This window comes from Hylobates moloch, unplaced genomic scaffold (assembly GCF_009828535.3).
Source record: "Hylobates moloch isolate HMO894 unplaced genomic scaffold, HMol_V3 SCAFFOLD_3, whole genome shotgun sequence".
Taxonomy (NCBI): domain Eukaryota; kingdom Metazoa; phylum Chordata; class Mammalia; order Primates; family Hylobatidae; genus Hylobates; species Hylobates moloch.
In genome coordinates, this window is record NW_026652278.1 from 87,680,578 (window position 1) to 87,708,391 (window position 27,814).

Below are 27,814 nucleotides of genomic sequence, written 5' to 3' on the forward strand. Positions count from 1 at the left end.
TCATTATCATATTAACAGATTTCTCTCACCCTTTTTTTTTTTTTTTTTTTTTTTGAGACGGAGTCTTGCTCTGTCGCCCAGGCTGGAGTGCAGTGGCGCAATCTCGGCTCACTGCAAGCTCCGCCTCCCGGGTTCACGCCATTCTCCTGCCTCAGCCTCTCCGAGTAGCTGGGACTACAGGCGCCCGCCACCACGCCCAGCTAATTTTTTGTATTTTTAGTAGAGACGGGGTTTCGCCGTGGTCTCGATCTCCTGACCTCGTGATCCGCCCGCCTCGGCCTCCCAAAGTGCTGGGATTACAAGCATGAGCCACCGCGCCCGGCCTCTCTCACCCTTTATGTTCTCTGTTCTACAAAGTTCTGACTTCACCCAGAGTAATTTCCCTCACTTACTACATTTATAGGGTTTCACCCCAAGTGTGTTCTCTGATGTACAGTTAGTTTTGACTTAATAATGATTTTCCACAAACATTACATTCATAGGGTTTCTCTCATGTGTGTTCTATGATGTGCAATGAGTTTTGACTTCACACAGAATGATTTTCCACATTCATTACATCCATAGGGTTTCTGTCTTATATGAGTTCTCTGGTGAACAATTAGGGCTGACTTCTGATGGAAGGTTTTCCCACATTCATTACATCCAAAAGGTTTCTCCCCTGTGTGTCTTCTCAGATGTTCTGTGAAACTGGAGTGGTAGCAGAAAAATTTTCCACATTGAATATATTCATAAGATTTCTCACCTGTGTGAGTTCTTAGATGTTTAGTAAGGGTTGACTTCTCAGAGAATGACTTCTCACATTCATTACATTCATAAGGTTTTTCTCCTGTGTGAATTCTTTGATGTTCAATGAGGGCTGACTTTCCGAGAAAGGCATTCCCACATGCATAGCATTCGTAGGGCTTCTCCCCTGTGTGTGTTTTCTGATGCACAGTAAGAACCGACTTAAACGAGGTTTTCCCACATTCATGACATTTATATGGTTTCTCCCTGTGTGTGTTCTCTGATGTTGAGTAAGGGTTGACTTTTCACTGAAGGATTTCTCCATTCATGACATCCATAAGGTCTCTCCCCTGTGTGAATTCTTTGATTTCTAATGAGGTCTGAATTCTTATAGAAGATCTTCCCACATCCGTTGACATTCATAGGGTTTTCCCTGTGTGTGTTCTCTGATGTCTTGTGTGGGCTGACTTCTGGGTGAAGGTTTTTCCACATTCATGACATTCAAATGGTTTTTCTCCTGGATGTGTTCTCTGTTGTAAATGAAGGACTAATTTTTCACTGAAAAAGGTTCCACATTCATTATATTCAATAATATTGTTGAGTGGGTTCTCTGAATTGGAGTGGGATTTAACTTCTGGCTGAATGGGTAAACACTCTGACGTTCAAGGAGAATGGATTCCTCAAAGATACTTTCTCCACATTCATTACATTCATAGTGGTTCTCTCTTGGATGTGTTTGCTGATGAGTAATGAAAAATGACACATCACAGGTTTTCCCATGTTCAGTATATTTGCAGGTTTTCTGTCCTGTGAAGCTCTCTTATGTACAAGGAAGAGTGAATTCTCAGGGAAAGCTTTCCCACATTCATTGTATTCAAAAGGTTGCTCCCAATTTTTAATCTTCTGATGCCAAACGAGGTCTTCATTCAGCCAGAAGCCGTTCCCATTTTTATTATATTCAGAAGGTTCCTCTTCAAAATGAATTATTTCATGCTTTCATCACAGAAACATTTTCCACCTTTGTTAAACTCATTGAACTTCATTCTTGAATAGTTTCTACTCATATTAGCTAATTCTGAAATACAGAGTGACAAGAAAGATTAGTTGACAATGATATGTAAGAGAAATAAAGTTAGCATTATGTTTGAAGGCTCAGTTTAGGCCATTATCTCCTCATACCTACATTATGACAACAATGTGCACACTTCCAGTCTTATGCCTCTTTTCAACTCAACACAGCAGCAACAAATCAAATTTCTAAAAGTTCTAATTCATAGATAGTCCTATAATCCAGGCTCCAATTCTGTGGGTTGTTGTTGTTGTTTTTGAGACAGAGTCTTCCTCTGTCACCCAGGCTGGAGTGTAGTGACGTGATCTCGGCTGACTGCAACCTCCGCTTCCTGGGTTCAAGCAATTCTCATGCCTCAACCTCCCAAGTAGCTTGGACTACAGGCATACACAACCATGCTCGGCTAGTTTTTATGTTTTTAGTAGAGACAGGATTTTGCCATGTTAGTCAGGCTGGTCTTGAACTCCTGGCCTAAGGCAATTCACCCACATTGGCCTTCAAAAGTGCTGGGATTACAGACATGAGCCACTGCACCTGGCTTGTTTTTCTAGCTCTGATTTACTAGGAATAAAAGTATGCAACAATAAGAGTGAAATCAATGACTGAACAAGCCATCGTTGCCACAGGATCAGGCTTATGGTTCTATTCCGGCTATGGGATTTGCCCTTTATTCCATCTACTGTACTATCCTATACTGAGTCCAATGTTCCAAGAACAAACACTTTTTTTTAACAAGGTATCACTGAAGTAGACATATCTTTACGTTTAGATTCAGATTAGAACCAAGCCATTCTTTTACAAGTCTAGAATGAATATATTTCACTCTAGGTAAGTTCAGCTGTTTGTCCCTTATAAATTGCTCATTCCCATCATAATTTTATACTGATTGTTTTTTCATTGTCAGCTTACAGTCTAACAATGTTTTTAAAAAATTGCCTTCCCAAATTTTCCCACCACTTCCAGGTTCATTTACTAAAAAATGTAAAAGGACCATTTGTATAATTCATTTAAGCACAAACATCAGCTGGATTGCTATAACAATATTCTTTGTTAAACACTGAATTTTAAAATATTTCATGCAGTTCTGTTTTCGTTCACCAGCTACGTTCCTGGCAGCCATTACTTTACCTATGATTTTCTCTCAGTGTCATACATAGATATTTATATCAATGGTACTTAATAAATAATGTTTATCAGAATTACCCAGAGAGCTTTTTCAAACACAATTTTTTTCAGGCTTCATGCTGAAATCATTACTGCTTGAATGTTTAACTTTAATTTTAATTGCTTTTTATATTTTAGAGACAGAATCTTGCTCTGTCACCCAGGCTGCAGTGCAATGGCAAAAGCACAGCTCACTGCAGCCTCTTCCAAGGCTAAAGCAAGACTCTCACCTCAGTAGCTGAGATTACAAAAATTAGCCAGGCATGGGATCGCAGGTGTGTGCCACCATGCCTGGCTAATTTTTTAAGTTTTCATAGAGATAGGGTCTTCCTGTGTTGCCCAAGCTGGTCTCAAATTCCTGGGCTCAAGTGATCCCCCCACCTCAGCCTCCCAAAGTGCTGGGATTACAGGCATGAACCACTGGGCCCAGGCTATTTTAAAATAATTCTGTAAAAAAATGTGAATATGGTAGAATGCTAACGAATGAGCAACTCAAAAAAGAATGTATAGAAAAATATACTTAATATTTTATAGAAGGAGGGATGCTCTTTAATGGGAAGACTACACCAGAGAGCTTTCCAGGGGTGCTGAAAAACACTCTATATATTCATCTCAATGATGGATACATGAATGTCTCTCATATATATATATATACATGTATATATATATGTATATATATATACGTATATATATACATTACATATATACACACACATATATAATTTTATTAAGCTGTGACTTAACTATATAATTTATACCACAATTTAAAAAAAAACAAGATGTGTGTATGGAAGTGACACTGGGAGATGCTGGGTGATTCAGAGTCACTGGATATTTGGGTCATGTCAATATGTTATTTCCAAAGGTCTAGAGCCTCTAAAATATGATTCCTGAAGAACAATGGTATTATTATCTGAACTTATCCTTTATGATCTGCCTACCTTTAAATTCCATCTGGCACTTACTAACTCACCCTGATGACTCTGGCTTCCAAATTTTTCCTCTAATATCCATGGCTCCTTGCCTTTCTCCAACTTGAGGATCACTTCTGGTTTAGGAATGAGAATTATATTACTTCCGACAAACTAGGTGGGTTTCCCTGAAGGAGGAAGACAGTATACCCCAAACTGTACACACGTACACACATACACACACACACACACACACACACACACACACACACACCTCATTTAATCCTGTCATGGGGCAGAGGAAAATATTCTTTCTGGTATCCAAAAGGGATACATTGTCCTTGATCTCTAAATATCAAACCTAAACATTATTATATTTTACAAAATTTCCACAAGTTTCTATTGATAAGAAAGGACATGCATTCTGGCCTTCTACATGGGAAACAATTCCTACTTACCTACTGAGACAAGGTGGCTGTAGTTGTCCAGCATCACATTCCTGTACAGGGTCCTCTGAGCAGGGTCCAGATGCTGCCACTCCTCTTGAGTGAAGCCCATAGTCACATCCCTAAATGACACTGATCCCTGGAAAATCACACTTCTGCTCAGTCTGAAGCAATAATAATCAGCTGATGTGAAAAAAGATGTTTAAGGACTAATTCTTACCATTTTTGTTGTTGAAGATTAAATAGAAAATGTTATAAAGGGCCTCCATGATACATGTTGTTTTATGTAACACATTGTGGGTAAAAAATCATAGCAGAAATATCCTGTTGGTGCATTAATTTATTACTTAATGCAAAAATATTTAGTACCTACATGTGCCTAGAGCTTTCTTAGTTTCTGAGTATTCTTATTTGAATACAAGAGTCTTCCTTACAAGAGAGGAACATATCTTCTTATGAGGAAACATACATACAGAGACATATCTACCACAGGACTTAAAGGACTAACACCACAGATATGTGCAACACAGATGGATCATAAAAGAGTTCTGTGCAAATTCATGTGAGAGTGTGTCCACATATTAGACTTCACCAAAGTGATAAAAGTTTAGTTCCTTTGCAAACATGTAACAAAAACTTAAGGTTAAAAACCTGAAAAAATATGTGGCAAGTCAATGGAATTGCTTAACAGGATAAGAGCATGTCTTACCTGTGATGATGTAAAGGTTGCAGAGGCATGGGAGATGAGGGAGACTAGGAAATACTTTTGGCTTTAATCCTGTTAGTGTTCTCCAAATATTTATCATTCATCTAATCCATAAAAATGTTTAGCAACTACTAGTTTTGTTTATATTTATTTATAAAGTAATAAAATACAATCCACATATAAGGAAAGCTTAATTTTGTTCTTATTTTTTAGATAAAAATATAAATAGGCGTGCTGATAGTTTCCTCCCATGTCCTAAAGGACTGGCAGTATATGGCATAAACAATTATCTTGCACACTTCCTTTAGGCCATAGGTTCCCTGCTCCCCCGACTCCAAGTCATTGATGCGAATAGCAGAAGTTGATGGTGAACTGAAAATACACACCTGAATCCCTGTAACGTAATTCAGTTTTCATTGAGGACGCAATGCCACCAAAGTAGAGTGGAGACTGTGCTGGAGAGCAGTGTTAGAGGTAGATTGTCTACATTAGGGGGCAGCAGTGGAGATGTGGAAGAGGGAATTCACTAAGCAAAGGAAGACAGGAAGGGCTACTTCCAGAGGGCCTGTATAGGGGCCTTAGAAGGTCTACAAATTAGAACCAGGAGGTTGGGTGTTGGGGGAGAGGAGAGTGCAGAGTGACAATAAGACATATGCAGGCCATGCAGCTCTTGGAATGTCTTCATGTCATGGAAGTGAGCATGTCCAGTGGAAGGCTACAGAGATGATTCTGAAGCTTGGGAGAGACCTAAGGTCTGGAGTTCAAGACCAGCCTGCCCAACATGGTGAAACCCCGTCTCTACTAAAAATACAAAAAATAGCCATGCGTGGCAGTGGATGCCTGTAATCCCAGCTACTCGGAAGGCTGAGGCAGGAGAATCTCTTGAATCCAGGAGGTGGAGGTTGCAGTGAACCAAGATCGTGCCACTGAACTCCAGCCTGGGTGACAGGGTGAAACTCCATCTCAAAAAAATATACATGTCAGAGAAGAGAAAACCAGCATCCCAAAATTAAATGTTAATATTTGCCTAACTGTGAAAACAAATGAAAACAAAACAAATACTCTGTGAACACTACTAGAAAACAAAATAGGCCAGGTGTGGTGGCTCATGCCTGTAATCCCAGCACTTTGGTAGGCCAAGGCGGGAGGATCGTGAGGTCAGGAGTTCAAGACCAGCCTGGTCAACATGGTGAAACCCCTTCTTTACTAAAAATACAAAAATTAGCTAGGCGTGGTGGCAGGTGCCTGTAATCCCAGCTACTTGGGAGGCTGAGACAGGAGAATCACTTGAAAATCCAGGAGGCAGATGTTGCAGTGAGCCAAGATCACACCACTGTACTCCAGCCTGGGCAAAAAGAGTGAAACTCTGTCAAAAAAAAAAAAAAAAAAAAAAAAAAAAAAAAAAAAAAAAAAAAGAAAAGAAAGAAAGAAAGAAAACAAAATGGATGTAAAATGCAGAATTGCACAAATATAAATGTATAAAATTGCACAAATTATCACAAAATAAAAACTGGAAGAAGAGATAATAAAAGAATAATTTGTAAAATATAAATAAACCTAGGAGATAAATTCCATTCTAAAATGAATTCCAGAAGAAAAAAAAGCTAAAGAGAGACTTTTTTGGAGGGGAAATGAGGGCAATCAAGAGCATTATGTACATTATAGTCCATTTATGCCTGAGGTTACAATTTTTAAAATTTTTGCAATCAGACCTTGAAATGACCTTAAGTAGTAGGATATAAATAACTCCCACATGCTTAGCGTTCCAATAATGGAACACTAGGCATAAATGGGTTAAGGAATTCAGAACACCAAGCACATACCCAGGACAGAAGAAGCTTGGCAAAGACCTGAAAAGACCCTAAGGTTTTACTTCTGGCTAATCTCTATGCTCAGTTCAAGCAGGCAGTAAAGACTAAGATGAAGTTCTAAGTGGACCAGGCTAAGTGCTTAAAAGTGCCCCAGGACAGAGACAATTTGCAAATAACAAGAAAGGGGTTTTGCTGTTTTTTTTAGTTTTTTTTTTTTTCTTTTTCTTTTTCTTTTCTGTTTGGTGGTGGTTGTTTGAAACCTGGCCTTCCAGGAAAAATGCCTCTTAAAACACTACCTGAACACAAGCTAAAGAGAGAGAATTCAGTGACCACACATAAGACTGCAAAAAAAAGTTTGAAAAATTCATAAAAACAAATGGATACTGAAGACTTCAGTAATTAAGAACAGCAAAGTCTAGAGAAGAATGAGAAAGTGATTTCTAAAGTTACCAAATTATAATATTAAAATACCCAGTTTCAACAGGAACAAGAAAATCACAAAGCATACAAAGAAACTGGAAGTGTTGTCCAATCAAAGGAAAAATACAAATTGACAGATATATCCTGGAGGCAAACCAAACATAACACTTCTTAAACAAAGACTTTAAATCAACTGTCTTAAATATGCTCAAAAGCTAAAAGAAAACATACGAGCACCAGAGAGAACCACAAAACAACTTACAAACCAAATACCAATAGATTGAAATTATTAAAAAGCACCAAATAGACACTCTAAAACTAAAAAGTACCATAATTGAAATAATGAATTCACCAGAAGAGTTCAACAGCAGATTTGGGAATGCCAAAAAGAATCTGTGAATTTAAGTATAAGACTATTGAAATTATCAAGTTTGAGAAGCAAAGCAAAAAAGAATTAAGAAAAATAAACGGAACCCAAAGGACCTATGAGACAGCATCAAGCTGACCAGCACAAACATTATGAGAAATGTAGAAGAATACAAGAGAGACAAGGAAATAGAGTATTTGCAGAAAAGCCAAAACTTAAACTTCCTAAATTTGGTGAAAGACACAAAGCTACACATCCAGGAAGCACAATAAACTCAAAATAAACTCAAATACATCCACCAAGACATGTTATAAGCAAACAGTCAGAAAAAAAAAAAAAATGACAGAGAATCAAATGCAAAGGGGGAGCAATTTGTCATATACAAAAGAACCTCAAAAAGATCATCAGCAGAAACCTTGGAGATTAGAAGGCACTGGATTGATATATTCAAAGTGCTGAAAAAAAAAGCTGTCAGCTGAGAATTCTATGCCTGGCAAACATGCCTGTCAATAATGAGGACATTCCCAGATGAACACAAGCTAAGGGAGTATGTTTTTACTAGATCTACTCTGCAAGGAATGCTAAAGGGAATCCTTTGGGTTGAAATGTGATGCACGACAAACAAGGGAACTGTTAAAAGATTATAAGCCAAGTTTTCATCTGCATTTGGTCTTAAAAGAGAAATTAGGATTAAATAAATAAGAAAAATGGCAGAGATTCGCAGAGTGGATAAATTTCTTCAAATAATACATACAAAAATGTAATTACAATGAATAAGATCGAGTATTTGACGTACAACAGGGTGACTATAGTCGACAATTTTTTTTTATTATACTTTAAGTTCTGGGGTACACTTACAGAACATGCAGGTTTGTTACATAGGTATACATGTGCCATAGTGGTTTGCTGCACCCATCAACCCATCATCTACATAAGGTATTTCTCCTAATGCTATCTCTCCCCTACTCCACCACCCTATGACAGGCCCTGGTGTGAGATGTTCCCCTCCCTGTGTCCATGTGTTCTCATTGTCCAACTCCCACTTATGAGTGAGAACATGCAATGTTTGGTTTTCTGTTCTTGTGTTAGTTTGCTGAGAATGATGGTTTCCAGCTTCATCCACGTCCCGGCAAAGGACATGAACTCATCCTTTTTTATGGCTGCATAGTATTCCATGGTGCATATGTACCACATTTTCTTTATCCAGTCTATCATTGATGGGCATTTACGTTCGTTCCAAGTCTTTCCTATTGTGAATAGTGCCACAAAAAAACACACATATGCAAGTGTCCGTATAGTAGAATGATTTATAATCCTTTGGGTATATACCTAGTAATGGGATTGCTAGGTCAAATGGTATTTCTGGTTCTAGATCCTTGAGGAATCACCACACTGTCTTCCACGATGGTTGAACTAATTTACACTCCCAACAACAGTATAAAATCATTCCTATTTCTCCACATCCTCTCCAGCATCTGTTGTTTCCTGACTTTTTAATGCTCGCCATTCTAAATGGTATGAGGTGGTATCTCACTGTGGTTTTGATTTGCATTTTTCTAATCACCAGTGATGATGAGCTTTTTTTCATGTATGTTGGCTGCATAAATGTCTTCTTTTGAGAAGTGTCTGTTCATATCCTTCACCCACTTTTTGATGGGGTTGTTTTTTTCTTGTAAATCTGTTTAAGTCCTTTGTAGATTCTGGATATTAACCCTACGTCAGATGGACAGATTGCAAAAATTTTCTCTCATTCTGTAGGTTGCCTGTTCACTCTGATGATAGTTTCTTTTGCTGTGCAGAAGCTCTTTAATTAGATTCCATTTGTCAATTTTGGCTCTTGTTGCCATTGCTTTTGGTGTTTTAGTCATGAAGTCTTTGCCCACGCCTATGTCCTGAATGGCATTGCCTAGGTTTTCTTCTAGAGTTTTTACAGTTTTAGGTCTTACATTTAAGTCTTTAATCCATCTTGAGTTAATTTTTGTATAAGGTGTAAGGAAAGGGTCCAGTTTCAGTTTTCTGCATATGGCTAGCCAGTTTTCCCAACATCATTTATTAAATAGGGAATCCATTTCCCATTGCTTGTTTTTGTCAGGTCTGTCAAAGATCAGATGGTTGTAGACATGTGGTGTTATTTCTGAGGCCTCTGTTCTGTTCCATTGATCTATATATCTGTTTTGGTACCAGTATCATGCTGCTTTGGTTACTGTAGCATTGTAGTTTGAAGTCAGGTAGTGTGATGCCTCCAGCTTTGTTCTTTTTGCTTAGAATTGTCTTGGCTATCTGGGCTCTTTTTTGGTTCCATATGAAATTTAAAGTAGTTTTTTCTAATTCTGTGAAGATTGTTAATGGTAACTTGATGGGGATAGCATTGAACCTATAAATTACTCTGCAGTATGCCCATTTTCACAATACTGATTCTTCCTATCCATAAGCATGGAATGTTTTTCTATTTGTTTGTGTCCTCTCTTATTTCCTTGAGCAGTGGTTTGTAGTTCTCCTTGAAGAGGTCCTTCACATCCCATGTAAGTTGTATTCCTAGGTATTTAATTTTGTTTGTAGAAATTGTGAATGGGAGTTCACTCATGATTTGGCTGTTTGTCTATTATTGGTGTATAGGAATGGTTGTGATTTTTGCACAATGATTTTGTATCCTGAGACATTTCTGAAGTTGCTTATCAGCTTTAGGAGATTTTGGGCTGACACGATGGAGTTTTCTAAATATACAATCATGTCATCTGCAAACAGAGACAATTTGACTTCCTCTTTTCCCATATGAATACCCTTTATTTCTTTCTCTTGCCTGAATGCCTTGGCCAGAACTTCCAATATTATGTTGAATAGGAGTAGTAAGAGAGGGCATCCTTGTCTTGTGCTGGTTTTCAAAGGGAATGCTTCCAGTTTTTGCCCATTCAGCATATTGGCTGTGGGTTTGTCATAAATAGCTCTTATTATTTTGAGATACATTCCATCAATACCTAGTTTATTGAGAGTTTTTAGCATGAAGAGGTGTTTAATTTTGTCAAAGGCGTTTTCTGCACCTATTGAGATAATCACGTGGTTTTTTTCATTGGTTCTGTGTATGTGATGGATTATGTTTATTGATTTGCCTATATTGAACCAGCCCTGCATCCCAGGGATGAAGCCGACTTGATTGTGGTGGATAAGCTTTTTGATGTGCTGCTGGATTTGGTTTGACAGTATTTTTTTGAGGATTTTTGCATAGATGTTCATCAGGGATATTGGCCTGAAATTTTCTTTTTTTGTTGTGTCCCTCCAAGGTTTTGGTATCAGGATGATGTTGGCCTCATAAAATGAGTTAGAGTGGATTCTCTCTTTTTCTATTACTTGGAATAGTTTCAGAGGAATGGTATCTTCTCCTCTTTGTACCTCTGGTAGTATCTGGCTGTGAATCCGTCTGGTCCTAGACCTTTTTTTGGTTGGTAGGCTATTATTTCCTCAATTTCAGAACTTGTTATTGGTCTATTCAGGGATTTGACTTCTTCGTGCTTTAGACTTGGGAGGGTGTATGTGTCCAGGAATCTATCCATTTCTTCAGATTTTCCAGTTTATTTGCATAGAGGTGTTTATAGTATTATCTGATGGTAGTTTGTATTTCTGTGGGATCAGTAGTGACAGTCCCTTTATCATTTTTTATTGCATCTATTTGATTCTTCTCTCTTTTCTTCTTTATTCTTCTGGCTACTCTATTTCGTTGATCTTTTCAAAAAAAAACAGCTCCTGGATTCATTGATTTTTTGAAGGGTTTTTTGTATCTCTATCTCCATCAGTTCTGCTCTGATCTTAGTTATTTCTTATCTTCTGCCAGCTTTTGAATTTGTTTGCTCTTGCTTCTCTAGTTCTTTTAATTGTGATGTTAGGGTGTCTATTTTACGTCTTTCCTCCTTTCTGTTGTGGACATTTAGTGCTACAAATTTCCCTCTAGACACTACTTTAAATGTGTCCCAGAGATTCTGGTATGTTATGTCTTTGTTCTCATTGGTTTTAAATAACTTCTTTATTTCTGCCTTAATTTTGTTATTTACCCAGCAGTCATTCAGGAGCAGGTTGTTCAGTTTTCATGTAATTGTGCAGTTTTGAGTGAGTTTCCTAATCCTGATATCTAATTTCATTGCACTGTGTTCTGAGAGATTGTTATGATTTCCATTCTTTTGCATTTGCTGAGGAGTGTTTTACTTCCAATTATGTGGTCAATTTTAGAATAAATGTGTTGTGGTGCTGAGAAGAATACATATTCTGTTGATTTGGGTGGGAGAGTTCTTTAGATGTCTATTAGGTCTGCTTGGTCCAGAGCTGAGTTAAAGTTCTGAATAACCTTGTTAATTTTCTGTCTTGTTGAACTAATATTGACAGTGGGGTGTTAAAGTCTCCCACTATTATTGTGTGGGAGTCTAAGTGTCTTTGTAGGTCTCTAAGAACTTGCTTTATGAATCTGGGTGCTCCTGTATTGAGTGCATATATATTTAGGATAGTTAGCTCTTCTTGTTGTATTGATCTCTTTACCATTATGTAATGCTCTTGTCTCTTTTGATCTTCATTGGTTTAAAGCCTGTTTTATCAGAGACTAAGATTGTAACCCCTGCTTTTTTAGCTTTCCGTATGCTTGGTAAATATTCCTCCATCCCTTTTTTTTGATGTGTGTCTTTGCACATGAGATGGGTCTCCTGAATACAGCACACTGATGGGTGTTGACTCTTTATCCAATTTGCCAGTCTGTGTCTTTTAATTGGGGCATTTAGCCCGTTTACATTTAAGGTTAATATTGTTATATGTGAATTTGATCCTGTCATTATGATGCTAGCTGGTTATTTTGCCCATTAGTTGATGCAGTTTTTTCATAGTGTCAATGGTCTTTATAATTTGGTATGTTGTTGCAGTGGCTGGTACTGGTTGTTCCTTTCCATGTTTAGTGCTTCCTTCAGGAACTCTTGTAAGGCAGGCCTGGTGGTGACAAAATCTCTCAGAATTTGCTTGTCTGTAAAGGATTTTATTTCCCCTTCACTTATGAAGCTTAGTTTGGCTGGATATGAAATTCTGGGTTGAAAATTCTTTTCTTTAAGAATGTTGAATATTGGCACCCACTCTCTTCTGGCTTTTAGGGTTTCTGCAGGGAGATCTGCTGTTAGTCTGATGGGCTTCCCTTTTTTGTGGGTGAACTGACCTTACTCTCTCGCTGCTCTTAAAATTTTTTCCTTCATTTCAACCTTGCTGAGTCTGATGATTATGTGTCTTGGGGTTGCTCTTTTTAAGGAGTATCTTTGTGGTATTCTCTGTATTTCCTGAATTTGAATGTTGGCCTCTCTTGCTAGGTTGGGAAAGTTCTCCTGGATAATATCCTTCAGAGTGTTTTTCAACTTGTTTCCATTCTCCTCGTCACTTTCAGGTACACCAATCAAACATAGATTTGGTCTTTTCACATAGCCCCGTATTTCTTGGAAGCTTTGGTCATTCCTTTTCGTTCTTTTTTCTGTAATCTTGTCTTCTCACTTTATTTCATTAATCTGATCTTAAATCTCTTATATCCTTTCTTCCGCTTGATCGAGTCAGCTATTGATACTTGTGTATGCTTCATGAAGTTCTCGTGCTGTGTTTTTCAGCTCCATCAGGTGATTTATGTTCTTCTCTAAACAAGTTATTCTAGTTAGCAATACATCTAACCTTTTTTCAATGTTCTTAGCTTCCTTGCATTGGGATAGAACATGCTCCTTTAGCATAGAGTAGTTAGTTATTATTACCCACCTTCTGAAGCCTACTTCTGTCAATTTGTCAAACTCATTCTCCATCAAGTTTTGTTCCCTTGCTGGCAAGGAGTTGTGATCCTTTGGAGGAGAAGAGGCATTCTGGTTTTTGGAATTTTCAGTCTTTTGCACTGGTTTCTCCCCATCTTCATGGATTTATTTACCTTTGGTGTTTGATGTTGGTGACCTTCAGATGGGGTCTCTGAGTGGATGTCCTTTTTGTTGATGTTGATGTTATTCCTTTTTGTTAGTTTTCCTTCTAACAGTCAGGCCCCTCTGCTGCAGGTCTGCTGGAGTTTGCTGGAGGTCCACTCCAGACCCTGTTTGCCTGGGTATCACCAGTGGAGGCTGCCGAATAGCAAAGATTGCTGCCTATTCCTTCCTCTAGAAGCTTTGTCCCAGAGGGGCACCTGCCAGAGGCCAGCTGGAGCTCTCCTGTATGAGGTGTCTGTCGGCCCCTACTGGAAGGTGTCTCCCAGTCAGGAGACATGGGGGTCAGTGACCCACTTGAGGAGGCAGTCTGACCTTTAGCAGAGCTTGAACGCTGTGCTGGGAGATCTGCTGCTCTCTTCAGAGCTGTCAGGAAGGAACCTTTAAGTCTGCTGAAACTGTGCCCACAGCTGCCCTTTCCCCCAGGTGCTCTATCCCAAGGAGATGGGGGGGGGGGTTTATCTATAAGCCCCTGACTGGGGATGCTGCCTTTTTTGTCAGAGATGCCCTGCCCAGAGAGGAAGAATCTAGAGAGGCAGTCTCAGCCTTGCTGAGCTGTGATGCGTTCCACCCAGTTTGATCTTCCAGGCAGCTTTGTTTACACTGAGGGTAAAACTGCCTACTCAAGCCTCAGCAATGGCAGACGCCCCTCCTCCCATCAGGTTTGAGTATCCCAGGTTGAGCTCAGACTGCTAGGCTGGCAGTGAGAATTTCAAGCCAGTGGATCTTAGCTTGCTGGGCTCCGTGGGGGTAGGACCTGCCGAGCCAGGCCACTGGCTCCCTGGCTTCAGCCCCCTTTCCAGGGGAGCGAATGGTTCTGTCTCACTGGTGTTCCAGGCACCACTAGGGTATGAAAAAAAAACTCCTGCAGCTAGCTTGGTGTCTGCCCAAATGGCTGCCCAGTTTTGTGCCTGAAACCCAGGCCCTGGTGGCATAGGCACCAGAGGGAATCTCCTGGTCTGCAGGTTGTGAAGACTGTGTGAAAGTGCAGTATCTGGGCCAGAGTGCACCATTTCTCACGGCTCAGTCCCTAATGTCTTTCCTTGGCTAGGAGAGGGAGTTCCCAGACCCGTTGCACTTCCTGGGTGAGACGACGCCCCATCCTGCTTCGGCTCACCCTCCATGGGCGGCACTGACTGTCCCACCAGTCCCAGTGAGACGACCCATGTACCATCCTGCTTCGGCTCACCCTCCATGGGCGGCACTGACTGTCCCACCAGTCCCAGTGAGACGACCCATGTACCTCAGTTGAAAATGTAGAAATCACCCGCATTCTGCGTCAATCTCTCTGGGAGCTGCAGACCAGAGCTGTTCCTATTCAGCCATCTTGCCAGCAAATCCCAACAATAATTTATTGTACATTTAAAAATAATTAAGAGTATAATTTGATTGTAACACAAAGAAAGGATAAGTGCTGGAGGTGATGGACACCCCACTCACTCTGATGTGATTTTACACATTGTAGGCCTATATCGAGATATTTTATCTCATGTATATAAATCACATAAATATATATACTCACTATGTATCCATAAAAATTAAAAACAGAAAATAAGGGGAACAAAATAAAAAGATCTAACCATAAGCTGTCTCCAAGAAACTCATTGTAGATCCAAAGCCAGTAAGCTGAATGTGAAAGGACGAAGAAAGATATTTATGCAAATAATAACCAAAAGAGTGCTGGGTAGCTACACTGATACCACAAAAACAAAAAACAACAACAACAAAAAAAGCAGACTTTAAGTAAAAAACTGTTACAAGAGACAAAGGACATTATACAACTGGAAAAGTGTTAATAAAAAAATCAATTGCAAACATATGTGGATCAAAGAAAATAGAACCAAATACATAAAGCAAACATTGACAGATTTAAATGAAGAAATGCAGAGTTTGGTAATAATAGTTGGACACTTCATTACTCTGCTTTCATTAATGGATAGAATATCCAGACAGAAGATCAGTAAGAAAACAGAGTATTTGAATAATGGTATAAACCAAGTAGGCCTAAGATAAGTATGTGGAATACTCCACCTACCAATAGCAGAATATACATTATTCTCAAGTGCACAAGAAACAGTCTACAAGGAAGCCCACATATTAGGGCACAAAATAAATCTCAGTAAATTTCAAAAGACTGAAATAATAAAAAAAAATATTTTCTGACCATAATAGGATAAAGCTAGAAATCAGTAACAGAAAAATTTTTTTAAAGTGGATATTAACGTTTAATGGATCACATAGGAAACCACAAAGGAAATTTAAAAATACTTAGAAATGGGTGAAAAGGTAAAGAGACTGTATCACAACTTATGGGTGCAGCCAAGAGTATGCCTATAGGGAGATTTATAGCAATAAATGCCTATTTTCAAAAAGAAAGAAATCAATAACTTTACACCTTCAGCAACTAGCAAAGAAGGATCAAACTAAACCCAAAGCTAGCAGAAGGAAGGATATAATACATATTAGAGCAAAGATAAGTGAACAGAAAATAGAAAACTACAGAGAACCAAAAAATCCAAAATCTGATTCCTTAAATAGAACAAAATTCATAAGCTTTTAGCTAGATTGACTAAAGAAAAAAAATGCAAAGAACTAAAATCAGAAATGAAAGTGACATTACAAAAAAAATGGGTTATAAGAGAATACTATGAACAACGGTACACTAATAAATTAAGTAACTCAATGAAATAGACACATTTCCTAGAAGGACACACATTCCTAAAACTGACTCAAGAAGAAATAGAAAATCTCAACGTACTTATAACAAGTAAAGAGATGTATCAGTAATTTCTTAAAAAACTGCCCAAGGGAAAAAAATCCAGGGTAAGATGGCTTCACTGGTCAATTCTATCAAATTAAAGAAATAATACTAATCTTCCTCAAACATTTCCAAAAATTAGAAGGGAATGCTTCCTAACTAATTCTCATGAGTTTTATAATGCTGGCTAGCATTATCTTGATACCAAAGCCAAAAAAAGACTTCACAGGAAAATAAAATTACAGGCTAATATCTCTTATGAATACAGATGCAAAAAATTATCAATAAAATACTAGCAAACCAAATTTGGCAGCATATTAAAAACATTACATACTATGACCAAGTTGGATCTATTCCAGGAATGCAAGAGTGGTTCGATATAAGAAAATTAATCAGTGTAAGACACCACATTAATAAAACAAATGAATAAACACGTGATCATATTAATGATGCAGAAAAAAATACAAAACCCAATACCATTCAAGGATAACAAAACTCAGAAAACAGAGGAATGGAGGCAAAGTTCCTCAACATAATAAAGTGCATATATAAAAAACTCACAGGTAACATACTCCATAGTGAAAGACTGAAACATCCCCCACTAAGATCATGAACAGGCAAAGGATAGTGCTTTCACCACTGCAATTCAACACTGTATTAAAATTTCTAACCAGAGCAAATAGGCAAGAAAAAGAAATAAAAGACATTCAAATTGAAAGGCAGAAGTAAAACTACTCTATTTGCAGATAACATTATTTAGCAAATAATCCACAAAAAATCTACGAGCTAACAAATGGTTTTGGCGAAGTTGCAGAGTACAAAATAAACACATAACAATTAGGTTTTTAAAAAAAAAAATACTCCAACAATGAACCATCCAAAAGGAAATTCAGAAAATAATCCCATTTATGATAGTATCCAGTAGAATAAAATACTTAGTGTTATGGTCTGAATGTCTGTGCCCTTCACAACTTCATATGTTGAAATCTAATACCATTGCAATAGTATGAAGAGGCATGGCCTTTAGGAGGTGATTAGGAAGCTCTGCCTTCCTTCATGAATTAGATAAGTGTCTTTATAACTTAATGGACAAAGTAGTGGCTTGACAACCTGGAGAGACAGGTTTAGATACTGTGCTGCCAATAAGCGGAAATTTTATTTTTGACAAGCTTACATAAAGTAATAATGTTTTTCCAAAAATGAGACTTAGTCAAATGGCCCCTTTTAACTTCTAAAATGTTTTAATACATCAAATCTGATTTGAATATTTAATATAGCAAGTATGGCTAATTCCAGAAAGATGGTGATCTAAGGGATCAAATCAGAGCTCAGGAGACAGGTAGCACTGGCAGGTTTAAGAGATTAGATACAGGCCGGGCGCAGTGGCTCATGCCTGTAATCCCAACAATTTGGGAGGCCAAGGAGGGCAGATCACCTAAGGTTGGGGGTTCGAGACCAGCCTGATCAACATGGAGAAACCCCGTCTCTACTAAAAATACAAAATTATCCAGGCGTGGTGGCACATGCCTCTAATCCCAGCTACTTCGGAGGCTGAGGTAGGAGAATCACTTGAACCCAGAAGGCAGAGGTTGCAGTGAGCCGAGATCATGCCATTGCACTCTGGCCTGGGAACCTGGAGAAACTCCAGATGGAGTGAAACTCCATCTCAAAAAAAAAAAAAAAAAAAAAAAAAAAAAAAAAGATTGGATACAAACAGGGAGAAGGAGCAAATAAATATTGTGGATAATGGTATAGCCTGGTTTCTCACTGTTGGAGAAAGAAGTCACAAAGATGGAAAACAGAAAGGCTATGGGGTTAAGGTTGAAACTGGGAAATGTCTATGTAAACTCATTGTTTAAAAAATATGTATAGACAGACCAATACAAAAATAAGTGTACACATGTGTATTTCTGTGTGTGTGTATGTATACATACCTACATTTATTTCCTAACTCTGTCAATTGAGAGGGTCTGAGGCAGTGACAACCTCTAGCAATGAGCACCCAGATCTTGGTTTTTAAATTCCATCCTCCACTAGAAAGAACAATATCCTTTGGAGAAATGGCTGATGGCAGAGGTAGTGCAGGAAAAGGACAAGATGGGCTAGGCACATCTGTTCTGCCACAGAGTAATTACTCAAAAACTGATGTGGGAAGCAGGCTGAAAATGGAATAGGTAACTCCAAAATTCCATCCCAAACTAAAGCAACAATTAAGCTGGAAAAGCAAAAAAACCCCTCTCAGCATCAAGCTTTTCAGAATTCTCCAATCTAATTAAAAACCTAGTACACCCAGAACATTCCTGATGTGGCCTGCTGATGCCTGTGCCAAAGTGGACAGTATGCACCTTGTTTTCAGAGAACTGTAGTTGTGTATTTTGATCTGTCTATGCGGGCTCTCTGAAGAAATGGCTCACAGGCTTGTCTTTGTTTTGCCTGCCTTGGAACTTTCTCAGGGCTAGTCTTCCAGAAAGTGCTAGTTGAAAGCATTTAAAGGCAATTATCTGACCTCAGCAGCCAGATGAGAAAAGCAGCAGAAGGACTGATAAAACTGGGAATGGAAAAACTGGGAAGGAAATACATGGGGGCCAGGGGTGGGGATAAGGGGTTTGAAAAGCTCTTGCATAAACCAGGGAATTGAGGTCATGTGCAAGGCCAGGGCAATATGCATGCTCATAAAAAACCTGAGAGGAACCTAAGCTTTCAGTCTGGTTGACCTTCAGGCTCAGTGTGAGCAGGAAGTAAAATTTTACACAGAGATGTAAATGGCCTGGCAAACCATTACAGGAGCGCCCTAAAACAGGGCCAATATGCAAAGACCAGAAGAGTTTTTTGTTTTGTTTTGGCTTTGGGCATTTAAAGAAATCTCTGTCGGATCACAAACTGACCACTAAACTAACAGAACAGAGGTTTCAGTGACCATGTACAACAAAGAACTTTACAAAAATAGTTTAGAAAAGTCACGAAATAAACAAATGATGTAAAATAAACAGCAACAACAAATTCTGGGGAAAAGAATCTGATTTCCAGAATTAACACATTTTAATATTCAAAATGTTCAGTTTTCAATAAAAAATTATGAGGAATGCAAAGAAGATAATATGACCCACAGACACACAGAAAAAAGAAATGAATAAAATCTGTCTTCAAAGACACCTTTGTAATTGGTCTTACTAGATAAAGAATTTAAATCAACTGTTCTAAATGTGCGCGAAGAGCTAAATGAAACCAGATAAAGAACTAACAGAAACCAGGTGAACGATGCCATGCCAAATACAAAATATTAATATACAGAACAAAATTACAAAAATGTAATTAGGACTGTCTGGAGCTGACAAGTATAACAACTAATTTTTTTTTAAATCAGCGAAAGGATTTAATAACAGATTGGAGCTCAAAGAGAACAAAGAATCAGCAAAATTGAAGACACTGATGGAGATTACTCATTCTGTGGAGCAGAGGAAAAGAATGGTGAAAAATGGACAATGCCTAAGAGATCCATGAGACAACATCAAGCATACCAACAAGTTAATAATAAGAGCTGCTGACGAAGAAGAGAAAAGGGAACCAAAAAATATCTGAAGAAATAATGTCTGAAGACCTTCCAAACTGATGAAAAACATGAATCTCTATGTCCAAGACTCTCAAGAAACTATAATTAGGATAAGCTCAAAGAATTTCAAACTGAGAGAAATAATAAATTGTCACAAGACAAAGAATCTTGAAAGTAGCAAGAGATAAGGGACTAACCGTGTACAAAGGATCTGAAATAAGAGTAACAGCCAGCCTTTTATTAGAAATCATGAAGGCCAGAGGCAGTAGAATAATGGCACCTTTCAAGTGCCAAAAAAAAAAATAATAAAATATAAAATAAATAAATAAATTAATTAATTAAAATAAAATAAAAAATTCTACATTTGGCAAAACTGCCTTTCAAAAATGAAGGGGAAATTAAAACATTCCTAGATCAACAGAACCTGAGAGAATTTATTAGTACTAGATCTCCTACAAGAAATGCAAAAGGAAGTCCTTAAGGTTGAAACAAAAGGACATTAGACAGTAACTCCAATCCAAACAAAAAATTCAAATGGTAAAAGTAACTACTGTAAGTAAATGCAAAAGTCAGTCTTATTGTATTCTTGGCTTTTATGTTCCCTCTTTTTTCTATATGATTTAAAAGACAAATACATAAAACAATTATAAATCTACGGTAATGTGCACACAATTTATGAAGGCATAAAATGTGACAATAAGAAGACAAAGGACAGAAAAGCTGTATAGGAGCAGAGTTTTTATATAATATTAAGGCTTAGTTAGTATTAATGCAAGCTAGATTGTTATAAATTCAAGATGTTAATTGCAATTCCAAGTATTAACACTAGGTAAATAATGACTACAAAGAAATACAAAAGGAATTAAAATGGCACATTAGAAAAAAACAAACACAAAAGAAGAACTGAAAACAAAACACAAAACTGAAAAACACAGAAAAACAAAACAAAAAAGATGTAATACGTATGAAAACAAATAGCAAAATGGCATAAGTCCTTTATCAATTTATCATTTACTCTAAATGTAAATAAACTAAACTCCCACCTAAAAGACAGAAATTGGCAAAATAGGCTGGGCATGGTGGCTCACACCTGTAATCCCAGCACTTTGGGAGGCTGTGGCGGGTGGGTCACGAGGTCAGGAGTTTGAGACCAGCCTGGCCAATACGGTGAAACCCTGTCTCTACTAAAAAAAAAAAAAAAAAAAAAAAAAATTAGCCAGGTGTAGTGGTGTGCACCTGTAATCCCAGCTACTCGGGAGGCTGAGGCAGAACTGCTTGAACCCTGGAGGCGGAGGTTGCAGAGAGTCAAGATCGCACCACTGCACTCCAGCCTGGGCAACACAGTAAGACTCTGTCTCAAAAAAAATAAAATAAAATAAAATAAAATAAAATAAAAAGAAATTGGCAAAATAAATACAAATATATGATCCAGGTATATATTGTCTACAAGACACTCTCTTTAGATACAAACACACAACACAATAGGTTGAAACTGAAATGACAGAAGAGGATAGTAACCTAAAGAATACCAGCGTGGCTATATTGAAATAAAAAAGACTTTAAATTAAAAATTGTTACAAGAGGAAAACACTACATATTGATTAAAAAAAAAAAGGTCAGTTTACAAAGGAGACATAGTAACAGAAATAGAAATAAATCATCCTGAAGTTTACATGGAATTTCAAGGGATCTCAACTAGCCAAAATAATCTTGAAAACCCATGCATGTGTGGTAAAATGATTTTCAACAAAGTTTTCAAGAACAGTCAATAGGGAAAGGGCAATTTTTCTAACAAATAGTGTTGATAAAACTGGATAGCCACATGCAAAACAAAACTACAAAAAAAAATTAACTCAAAATGAATCAAAGACCTAAATCTAAGAACTAAAGTTACAAAACTCACGGCAGAACACATAGGAGAATGGATTCGTGTGGCAATGTTTTATTGGATATAATACCAAAAGCCACAGGCAACAGAAGTAAAAATAAATTGGACTACATCAAACTTAAAAATTGTGCATCAAAGGACACAGTTAACTGAATGAAAAGACAACCAACACAACAAGAGGAAACATTTGCAATTCATGTATCTGATGACAAATTACTATAAAAAATATATAAAGAACCCCTAGAACTCAAAACAAACAAAATAACCTGATTCAAAGATGGAAAAGGGACTTGAACAGACATTTCTCCATAAAAGATACATAAATGGTCAGCAAGCTTGTGAAAATATGCTCAACATCACTAATCATTAGGGAAATATAAATCAAAACCACAATGAAAAATTACCATACACCCATTACAATGGCTGCTATCAAAACAACAAAAGAAAATAACGAGTGTTGGCAAGGATATGGAGAAATCAGAATCCTGTACACTGAGGATGGGACTGTAAAATGGTGCACCTCCTGTAGAAAACAGGTCGGTGTTTCCTCAAGAAATTAAAAATAGAATTACCATAGGTTCCAGCCATACCACTTCTGAGTATATAACCAAAAGAACTGAAAGAAGGATCTCAAAGAATAGTTGTACCCCATGTTCACAGTAGCATTATTCACAACAGTTAAAAGGAGAAAGGAACCCAAATGTCCACTGACAGATGAATGAATAAACAAAACATCGGTACAATGAAATATCATTCAACATTAGAAAGGAGATAAATTCTGACACCTGCTACAACACTGAGGAAGCTTGAGGACACTATGCTAGGTGAAATAAGCCAGTCACAATAAGACAAATACTGTATGATTTCACTTATATGAGATATAGGAAAAACAGTGAAACTCATAGAAACAGAAAGTAGGATGGTGGTCGCCAGGGGCAAGGAGGAGGGGAAAATGGGGAGTTATTGTTTAATGGGTAGAGAATTTCATGTTCCCAAGATGAAAAAGTTGTGGTGATCAGATGTACAATATAAATATACTTAACACTGCTTCTGAACTGTACATCCAAAAATGGTTAAGACTGCTAAAACAAAAAACTAACAATAAATAAAGATGCCTGCTTTGGCCACATATATTCAACATTGTACTAAAAATTCCAGCCAGAGCAATTAGGCTAAGTAAATAAATAAATAAACCCAAACTGGAAAGAAAGAAATAAAATAGTTTTGTTTGCAGATGACATGATCTTATATGCAGAAAATACTAAAGAATCCACAAAGAAACTACTAGAAGTAGGAAACAAATTCAGCAAAATTACAAGATACAAGATCAACACTCAAAAATTAGTTGTGTACTCATTACAATGAGCAGCCAAAAAGCAAATTAACAATTCCACTTACAATAGCATTTAAACAAAAGAAATTTTAGGCTTGTGGGACATTACAGTCTCTACTGCAACTAGTCAACTCTGCCCTCATAGTGTGAAAGTACCCACAGACTATACATAAATACATGAGTATGGCTGAGTCCCAATAAAACTTTATAGAAAGTTTTATCTTCAGACACTGAAGTCTGAATTTCATATAATTTACAATAGCATTTAAATGAAAAACTATTTAATAAATTTAAGCAAGGATATGCAACACTTGTACACTGAAAACTACAAAACATTAATGAAGGAAAGAAGACCTAGGGGAAAAAAAATCTTATGTTCATTGATTTTAAGATTTAATATTAAGATAACACTCCCCAAAGTGTTATCACTCACTCTAATACCTACCCAGTGCAATACTTATCAAAAACTCAACATACTCTTTTGCAGAAATAGAAAAGCTAACTAAAAATTCCTATGGATTGCAAAGCACCCTGCTGTGGAAAACTGTCAGTTTCACAATAAATTAAATGTAAAATTACCATATCACCCAGCAATTTCACTCCTAGGTATATACCCAAAACAACTGAAAGCATGTATTCAAACAAATATTTGTACGTGAATGTTCATAGGAGCACTATCCACAATAGTGAAACACAGGATGACCCTCAATGTCCATCAACAGATGAATGGATAAACAAAAGATGGTATATCCACATAATAGAATATTGTTCAGTCATAAAAAGGGACAAAGTACTGATATACAACTACAACATAAATGGGTCTTGAAAACATTATTCTAAGTGAGAGATCAGACACAAATTGTATGATTCCATTCATATGCCATATCCGAAATAGGCAAATCTATAAAGACAGAAAGGAGATTATTGGTTGCTAGGGGCTGGGAGCAGAGCGGGGAGAAGGGAGCAACTGCTTATTAAGTTACAATACCGCTTATTAAGGGTGCCGTGTTTCCTTTTGGTGTGATGAAAATATTCCAGAAATAAATGGTGGTTATGGTTGTACAACATTGTGAATGTACTAAAGTCATTGAATTCTATACTTTAAAATGGCTTATGAATTTCATATGATGTGTATTTTACCGTAATTTTTTTTTAGGTAGAATCCCTCGAAAGTTGTTGCAAATATTCCAGTTCTGCCCAGTTTCTAAGGCTGTCACAAAGCCTGCCACATCCTAACAACCCACAATCGCCCTAGCCTACCAGGGCTGTTTCTTTAAACAACCATGAGTCCTAATGCTACACAATTCATTGGAATTTTTTTTTTTTTTTTTTTTTTTTGAGATGGAGTCTCACTCTGTTGCTCAGGCTGGAGCGCAGTGGTGCAATCTCGGCTCACTGCAACCTCCGCCTCCCGGGTTTAAGTGATTCTCCTGCCTTAGCCTCCTGACTAGCTGGGATTACAGGCACACGCCACCATGCCCAGCTAATTTTTGTATTTTTAGTAGAGATAGGGTTTCACCATGTTGGTCAGACTGGTCTCGAACTCCTGACCTCATGATCCACTCGCCTCAGCCTTCCAAAGTGCTGGGATTACAGGCGTGAGCCAATGTGCCTGGCCTATTTGAATTTTTTAGTCATATACTTTCTTTTGCTATCTCTTAAGTTTTCCCCTGGACTGCACATGAATTATTCACTTTGTTGTACTACTTTTTTATGTAACTGCAAGACTGTCATAGGAAGTTTCACGTTACCTAATAAAGCCCACTGACAAACTGTTTTATGTTCCAGTTTCACAACTGTTAGATCACAAGATCTGCATTCACCTATATGACATTTTTGTCTTACTCTTCATGAACTCTTTATCAGAAATCAGCAAACATTTTCTGTAAAGGGTCACACAGTAAATATTTTAGGCTTGTGGGCCATTACAGTCTCTGCTGCAACCAGTCAACTCTGCCTTTGTAGTGTGAAAGTACCAACAGACAATACATAAATACGTGAGTATAGCTGAGTCCCAATAAAACTTTATAGACAATGAAGTCTGAATTTCATATAATTTCCAAGCAAAATAATACTCTTGGTTTTTTTCCCCCAGCCACCTAAAAATATAAAAACCATCCTTCATTTGTGGACCATAAAAAAACAGACAGCAGGCTGCATTTGACCCATGAACTGTAACGTGACCTCTCCTCTATATCTTCTGGGATGTTATTTCTACTTTCATATGAATCTATAGACATTTTTTAAACCTCAATAATTACTTTTAAGCAAAACTGTGAAAAAATAAACAACTTACCTGGGATGTGATCATCTTCCACTAGTGTTGGCAGAGCAGAGAAAACTGAGAGGGTGTAGCTGAGAAATAAGAAAAGATCATGAGAAATGTCACTTGCCTAAAAAGGTCCACTTCCCAGCTGGCAAAACATCTCTAAAAGGGAAATACTCACACGTCCATGCATGACTCTGGCATGGTTATGTACTGCTTGGACACATTAGTTTTCAAATGTAAAAACGTTTGGTTTTCTACTGACTTATAAACAACTTATGCTGTACTCTAACAGAGTATGCAAACCAATATATTAAACTAATTAAGCAAGTTAGGAAAAGCCAAAGAATGGAACCTAATACTTTCATTAAAACTAATGCTAAGCAAAAATACTCAGGTTTTAATCTTTATTATAAACCAGAGAATCCCAACAAGGTTTTGAAAAAAGTGATGCGGTATTTTTCAGCCCAGTTTTTTTTGTTTGCTTTTTTGAGACAGAGTCCTGCCCTGTCACCCAGGCTGGAGTGCAATGGCATGATCTTGGCTCACTGCAACCTCTGCCTCCTTGGTTCAGGTGATTCTCCTGCCTCAGCCTCCCAAGTAGCTGGGACTACAGGTGCGCACCACCACGTCTGGCTAATTGTTTGTATTTTTAGTAAAGACGGGGTTTCGCCATGTTGGCCAGGCTGGTCTCGAACTCCTAACCTCGTGATCTGCCGGCCTCCGCCTCCCAAAGTGCTGGGATTCCAGGCGTGAGCCACTGCGCCCGGCACAGCCCAGTTTTTTGGAAGGAAAATGAACTTGCTCTAACTTGGTTTCAGGTTCTCAAAACCATCTTTGGATTTTAAAAAGCAAACGGATTTTTACTAACTCTGTTGTCAATGCAGCAAACACCCGCCTGAGTCCTCAAGCGACTCAGTGTCTGTTCTTGACTCTGCCACAACAAAATGTGTCAATGTCATCAGTCACTTAACATGTTAAGCTCGTTTCCTGTCCACCCCACCCCATCCCATCTTTTAAATAATGCCGAAAGAGATAACTTACAGACCTTTCTTGCGGCTGCACCTCTGATTCTGTAAGATCAAGATAGGGGCATCCGTACGTCTCTAGTTGTGCTGCAGTGAGCCAGCAGCTCAGCATCTAGAAGGAGCGAGTAACGAATCCAGGCATGGAAGGTGCTGTCCTCTACTTGGCTGCTAAGCTCGTCCCTCCGCATGATGCCTTCACAACTCCCCAAGAAGCGGTGCTGTCTGCTCCTTCGGCCTTGCCCTCCTCTGCCGCCGCATATGAATGGGCACAAAGCTCCCACCATCACCCAGCCTGTGGGAGTCTGGACAGGACACAAATCGAGCCTCTTCTCCCACCCGTGCTCCAGATCTCTAACGAGGTCTCGGCCTAACTGGTCGGGTGTCCTCCTAGGAGGGCCCCTGCACCCTCAACCCCCCTTACCTGCTCACCCCACAACAGATGTTTTGCTCCAAGACAGCTGGGCCTAAGCCCTTCAGTTCGAATCCTCATCCAAGACTGAAAGCTCCTACATCTTCCTGTCACTTGAGCCACAAGCTGGACCGTCTGGAAATACCCACTGCTACTAGGGACACAGGCGAGGCTGGACAGTGCCGGAGGGGCCGGGGTGCCTCCCTCCACGTGCGCTGCCTCACAGGTCAGTGGAAACAAGAAATCCCCCAATCCACAGCCACGATGACTTCGAAATACTTCCTGAAGGCGTCAGGCCATGAAGCTGCGACCTGCGAGGACACAGCAAGCGGGGTGACGCTGGGCAGAGGCTGGGTGTGGACTCCGCGCCCGCAGGTTCCCTCCCCGCCCCGCAGGTGCTTCCCGCCACCCCGCTCGCCTCGGCGTCGCAGTGACAACGCGGCGATGCCGACCACAGGTGATTGGAAGGAGACAGCGAGATTCTGAGGGGAAAGAATAAGGAGAGAAGCACGCATCTTTTGGGCAAAAGGCCCATTTCCGCGCCGTCCTGCCGAGGCCTCCGGGCATCCTTCACCTCAGGGAGGAGAAAATCCAACCTCACTTGTCACAGGCGCGGGACCCGCGCGTTCCCTTCGGGAGCAGAAGAACCAGGCCAGGCGACAAAGCCGCTCCCTCTCTCACCTCCAGGCCAAGCGGAACCTCCAGTCCACCCTCGCTCCAGCCCTACCGTACTCTACCCTCCGCGTCCTCTGCCCCGACGCAGGCAGATGCCAGGAGCCCTCCCTACCAGGCTGCACCGGAGAAAAACAAACCTGGAGCCACACCGCGCACATGCGCAGAAGGCCCCAAGCGGCTAGCGCGACCGGCGCCAAAAAGTGCACACTACATTTCCCACAAGTCCTCGCGCCGCTCCCTTAGAAAGTGCACGCTACATTTCCCACAAGCCCTTGCGCCGCTCCCTGAGAAAGTGCAGACTACATTTCCCAGAAGCCGCCGCGC

General features: G+C 38.9%; 1 pseudogene; it reads right to left on the reverse strand.

Moving 5' to 3' along the window:
* Nucleotides 1-327: 327 nt before the first annotated feature.
* Nucleotides 328-27,814, reverse strand: LOC116461431 (zinc finger protein 37A-like; annotated as a pseudogene).